Source organism: Sinohyriopsis cumingii, chromosome 7 (genome assembly GCF_028554795.1).
Source record: "Sinohyriopsis cumingii isolate HCF-2022 chromosome 7, ASM2855479v2, whole genome shotgun sequence".
Lineage (NCBI taxonomy): Eukaryota > Metazoa > Mollusca > Bivalvia > Unionida > Unionidae > Sinohyriopsis > Sinohyriopsis cumingii.
This window is the reverse complement of record NC_142967.1, coordinates 14,672,668-14,678,667: the sequence shown is the minus strand read 5'-3', so window position 1 is coordinate 14,678,667 and position 6,000 is coordinate 14,672,668.

Sequence of the window (6,000 nt, the reverse complement as noted above, 5' to 3'; positions counted from 1 at the left end):
ATCAGCCAGTTGCGTCAAGGCTACTTTGGTTCTGTCGACAAATCGTTTGATTTGATGAGGAATGTGAATGATGCCTTGCAGTAATTGACGTGTTGTCACCGTGAATCATCGTAAGACTTCTTTGAGATTGACTTCTAAGACACGAGCACGTATTTGTGGATTATTTTCGTGACTGATTCCGTAGATGGCACGAATAAATTTGATGGGAAGATGAGACTGAAAGGATGTCATGTTGACGCTGTATGAAACAGACCCAAAGTGTCCGAGGCTTTTATAGATTTATGTTATTAACACGACTGGCACCAGTGGTGAACCAGATGGGTACGAAATTACAAAAAATCGGGGATGGTGGGTCTTAAATGCATGAGTAAATAGGCTTGCAGGGGTTGAGTTGTACCGTCGTACGCATGAGTCAGCCAAGGTGTTCCTAACGGTTTGGCTAAGACTTGCACTTGCGACTTATCTCTAGGGCTTTTAAACAAGACCACTTAATGAGCATTAAGACTGATGATGTGATGGGCTTTACGTTGTCGAAACACATTTTGAGTGGTGTAAATGACCCTGGCGTTACGATGATGCCCTTTACGCGTAAACCACAGTTTATTGTCTTCTTCGTCTTCTCCTTGCATGTCGAAAATGACTAGATGGTTTTGACTGGGATCAGACAAGATTCCCTCGTCTTCGCTAGGAATTCCTTCCACAAACACGATGAAATCACCTTGACTTTCTCGAACAAAGCTGTACGCCGAGTGCCACTCTTTGTAACACCACACGATCCGTTGAGGTTAAAGATCGATTAAATGATGTTTATATTCCATCAAACGTTTGACAAATTCGGTTTTATCTGAACTGCTAGGTCCGGCAATTAACATGTTAAAGGGATCGCGAAGATACAAGACCTCCCAACTGGCCCGATTTAAGTGTTCGTCGATGACTTTGAAAGTGGATGAAGATGGAGAAGAGACAGCAGAGGTAGCCATAGTGCAAGAATGTCACTTTTGACACGAAATTAGACAAGACAAGAATTTTATTCTTTTTCAGCACACGTTTATTGCAAGTTAAAATGTAACAACACGAAAGACAAAATACATAAAAGCCAAATGGTTAAGGACAGCAATAAACAAAAATACACATCAAAACGATCAAATTTTGTGGTAACCAAGGTGTCCTAGGGACAGTATGTAATGATCTTAGAGTCTCTACAGTGTGTAGTGTCACACAGGTGTCCTCCCGGAATGGAATGATCTATTGGGAATGTCTGTGACAGTTCTGTCCTGAAGGGAGTGGTTCTCCTCGGTACCGGGTTAGTACTTACTTCCCTGGACGTTTGAATTGAGGATCACGACTCGTGGCATACTTGGCCACTTCTTTGGTCCAAGCCTCAAAACCCCAATTATTCCAGTCACGTACATCTGTCCAGTAAAGGTGTGAGTCACAAGCTACACACACATCGTCTTACACATCTTCGGTTAGTAAAAGTTGACGAATCTTTTTTTCCCGTAGAGGCCGAGGAATATCCAGATGAAAGCGCAAGGCTTTGAACAAAATGAGTCTCTCGTCGACATTCCAAGGAGTCACTTTCATGATTTCTTTGGTGACAAGTACTGTTCGTAAAGAGTCCACAAGAAATCGGCTGGTAAACAAAATCCAAGAAAGCAAGTCACTAAGACAGAAACAACATGATGACCCAAATTCAATGGACACAGTTCTCGTAATAAGTTTTGGTAATCCTTCACCGTCTGAATAATGCCATTGATTTCCTTCCACGGAATTTGTTGTATTACTAGTGACAATGGTTGTGGCAAGGTATCCCGTCTTATACCCTCTTTTGTCAGAGGTAATAAGTGTACTTTTTGCACAAAACTAATCGTACTCCAGTAGTCAAACCGAATTGTTTAGTCACTAGTTCGCACAGTACTCTTCGCACAGCATTTTCCTGTAGAGACAAGATTTGATGGCGTAAAAGATTTTGGTAATCCACTAACTCTTCCTTTGGTGATTGTTATAGTATGGCCAACATGTAACAAGTAGGAAGAGTAGACACCAAAGTATTCTGGTCCTCGTCTATTTGAACAATGTCTGACCATTGGAACGTTTTCAAATGAATCAGTCCTCTTATAGCATTCAGACACCAGTGGATTAAAGACCGGTGACGTAACAGATGCAATTGTTTCTTGCGTTTCACTTGTATTTTGACCAGCTCTCGGTAAATGCATTTTCTCAACTCTACAGGCAAACCACGAATGTTCTCTTGTGCAGTATCCATGATCATGTCAGTCAGTATTATTTTATATAAACTCTTCTCCTAGAGCAAAATTAATGAACATAGTGAATAATTTCTGACTACTACACGTCAGGGTGACAGTCAAGAATCTCAATAAAATCTTCTGATGTAAACGGTCTAAATCGGAATAATAGGATGAACGCACACTTGGCCCAGAGAAACCTGACCCGTTTGTTGACTTCTGTCACTTTCCACTTGTGAATTTCTCGACACATACATTCTACAGTCACCCATTGATATTTTGCTCTTGTAAGTCTCTGCCCACTTCATTGTAGATGTTCTCTTGCAGTTCGTTTTGTTATCCTTGAATATTATTTTTAAATGGGGTTTAAATACTGGTCTCGGTGTTGTGCAACGTTTGACTCCTAGCCAAGCTGGTTTCTTAAACGACATAATATGTCACTTCAATGACTCGGTCCCACTAAAGGTAGGTAGGGACAATCCGGAGACCATCGATCATGTTCGAGGTAAGTTGAATCTTTCTGCTCCCACTGGTGTAGTGACACATCACAACTGAAGCACTTGACTTTATCCCCTTCGCCCAAGTAGAAAACTCCGGTTCTGGCTAATTCTTCGGGGGTAGGTTCTCCGAGATATGTATGTCATCTTCCTTGGAAAGTTAGGAATCCACTTTCAAAGTTGCAGTATTCAGGCAAACGCACAGGGAACGAATATTTGTCTTTCACAGGTTCATTTCGATGAGGGTAGGGTGAAATCAGTGGGAGTTTGCTCACTTTTGGATGACATCCGGAGGGTGATAAACGCATGGTCTCGTGTGAAGGATGACATCTACAATGAAAACCAGTAAAGAGTCCGCGATAACGAGTGGCATCGCTTTCGCATCCGTCAGGTTTGACACGGACAGCATCAGTTTCCGTGGTAGTTGTAGTAGTATAGTAGTTATAGAAAAGTTCCCATGATGCTTTACTGCATCGCTGAGGTCTCAGCGTACGGCATCGCTCTCATCGCAAGATGCAGCATCGCGCTTCACTTCAGAATCACCAAACTTGAATGAGGTATGTTTTAAAGAATTCATCTTTCTAGATTGATCTTGGTAGTTACAATGAAATATCGGTCTTGAACGTTGTCCCTTTTTATATGCTGAACAATATCAACGTGAGCGTACGGTAAAGTAAAGTGTTTGGGAAGCCGCAATGGCTTCTGGCATACGATTTGATACAGTTTTTACAAGGATTGACTGACTATTTGGTGTGTGGGTAAACGTACAATCTTGTGCGGTTCGTAGGTGGTCACTTAAAGGTTTCCATCCTGTTCAGTCTGCAAGGCTTCTTTCAATACGCCAAAGTTCACCACTTGACAATTGAGAGTCAGTCCTTTACCTTTACACTCCGTGTGCACTTCTCCTTGTTTGTCCCGGTATTCGTAGCCGTAATTCTTAGGATCGCAACTTGGAAAATTTAGAATCTTTTCGTCCGGGTGTTTGTCTATCCAGGCTCCTAAACGGTCTCCTTCGATGTCAGAATGACGTTGACCCGGGTGATTGATGTAGATGCAACTTAATATCACTGTGGCAAACAATTTAATATCACTTTGGCAAACAATTGCCTGACTTTGTTTTTCTCTATATGGTCTAAAGAGATGCATTCCTGCTCCCAGTATTCTTCTTTGAATTTCATTTGGTCTTCGGGAGTGTGGCACCAGTAAGCAATGCCGCTGGCTTCTTGTCTCAGTTTCAAAAAGGCATACACGTAGTCTGCGAAAATACCTTTCTGAGTCTCGTCGCCCTAGTGGAATTGTTGTGTCTTGGGAAAATGGTAAATTTCGTACACTTCTAATAGTTGGTATCCCAGGTCCAGAGCTTTAAAAAATTCCACGCTGACCCACGTTCCCGTGAACCGTGAAGGCGCGTTCTTCCTGGGTGTGCTGACAAGGTTGGTCTTGATTGCACGTTGCGACACAAGTACGGCACAAGGGAAACATAATTTTTGCTTGGCAACTGTGAGGTAAAACGGGATGGTACAAGTCCGTGGGAGGCAAGACTTTGCACTTGGTCAATCCTTCGTATTGTCAAACGTTTTCTAGGTCGATGTGTCCTGTCAGCGATTGCCGGTGCCCTTCTGGAAAGCGATAATATTTGCACACGTAAGGATACAGTGAACACAGCTCGAAGTATTTGATTTATTCTCCTTTCTCCTCGTCGGCTTGGTACAGTGAACAGGTGGCGTTTATCCGTCCTGCATACAAACTTTTCGGCCGGTTAAGTGGGTCCACCAACTTGTAATATTCCACGATGCTTTTAAACTCAAGATCGGTTTTCAAACGGTGATCTTACTCGTGTTCCCGCATTTCCACCACTTGGTATTCTAGCTGTCCTAACTTCAAGCGTTGCTGACAGGTGGCCTGGTACAATCTTCCATGGTCCGTTGTAAGAACTGAGTTTTAGTGTCACGTTCAGGGTAGCGGAGAGGACATCCTTGATATAAGCAACCGTAAACTCTTACACTATCTTGGGATTTTCTATGTCTCAGCCTTCCACTGAATACGTTCCGATGGTCTTTTCGCCTCCTCCGTTCCGGGCATGCTTCATCCATTTGTCTTCCTTGTCGCACAAGTAATGTAGCCAGCGTAGGGCTTTGACCGATAATTGACGTTTGACAAAGTTGGTCGATTGAGGGCTGCTGACAGCCTGAGTGTTTTCAGGCATGAATCGTTCGCGGTATAGTAAGGAACACGCTTTGGCAATGGTGCAGGTTTCTTTCAAAGGATCGATTCCTCCTTGTTCCTTGAACAGTTTTCAACAGCAGTGGCGTAAAAGGTAAACGTCGGAACGACAATACTTTAACATTTCTTCCTGAAAATCGAAGGGGTCCGAGGCGTGAGCATGGTACCAAGCGTAGAAAGCTTCTCGTTCTTCGGTAGGTTTGTTGTCCGGAAAACAGTCGTGAGCCTCAGGCAAATGGGGTAGAACGGTGTGTTGATTGGCTTTGGTATTGAAAAATCGCTAAATAACCTTTGGCCATTTTTGTAATTCCAAACGTTTTAGGCATTCGACTCAAAGGAATGGCCAAGTAACTCATGGAATCTTTAAACTGCACTTGTCCCACTTGCATGAAAATGATTTTGGCTCCATTCAAAATCACTCTCGGGCGATCGGTACATTGTGCCGTATATTATAGTATCTCAAAAGAAACTGTCCATTGTATCCCGATAAACTGAGCCATCACCGTGGCATGGAGATGACAATCTCCGTAACGTTCAATGTCCTCTTGGCTCCACGTCTCGTCGATGGAGTCGAAAATCCTTTTGGCAAAATCGGCCCACAAGTTCTTTCCTTGAAAGATTTTTTAACGTCCTCCAGGAATTATGCTGAAGTGAGGGCAATGACTAAAGATAGGCTCTTGGATGCACTTCTTGCACGCACGATGAGCCACGCAGAAATTAGGAATGTGAATGCCAGTCTCTTGCATGCATTCGAAATCGAAAAAGATGAAATTGCTTTTTGTTTGGTCATCGTCGTCCTCTTGATGTTTGGAATGGTATTTTGGAATGTAGCATTCGTGTTCCATGTCCACACTTTGTTGACAAATGTGACATCGTTTCTTTCCTAAACATACGTGTGCCTTGACATGTTTGGTACGTAGCAGGCAGGGCTGAAAAATGTACGCTGACAAGCAGGGCAATGCCCTCATTCTTGTCCTTCGTCCAGACAGGTTTGAGAGGCCAAAAATCCTGAGCATTTCGATCCAGAATGCTTG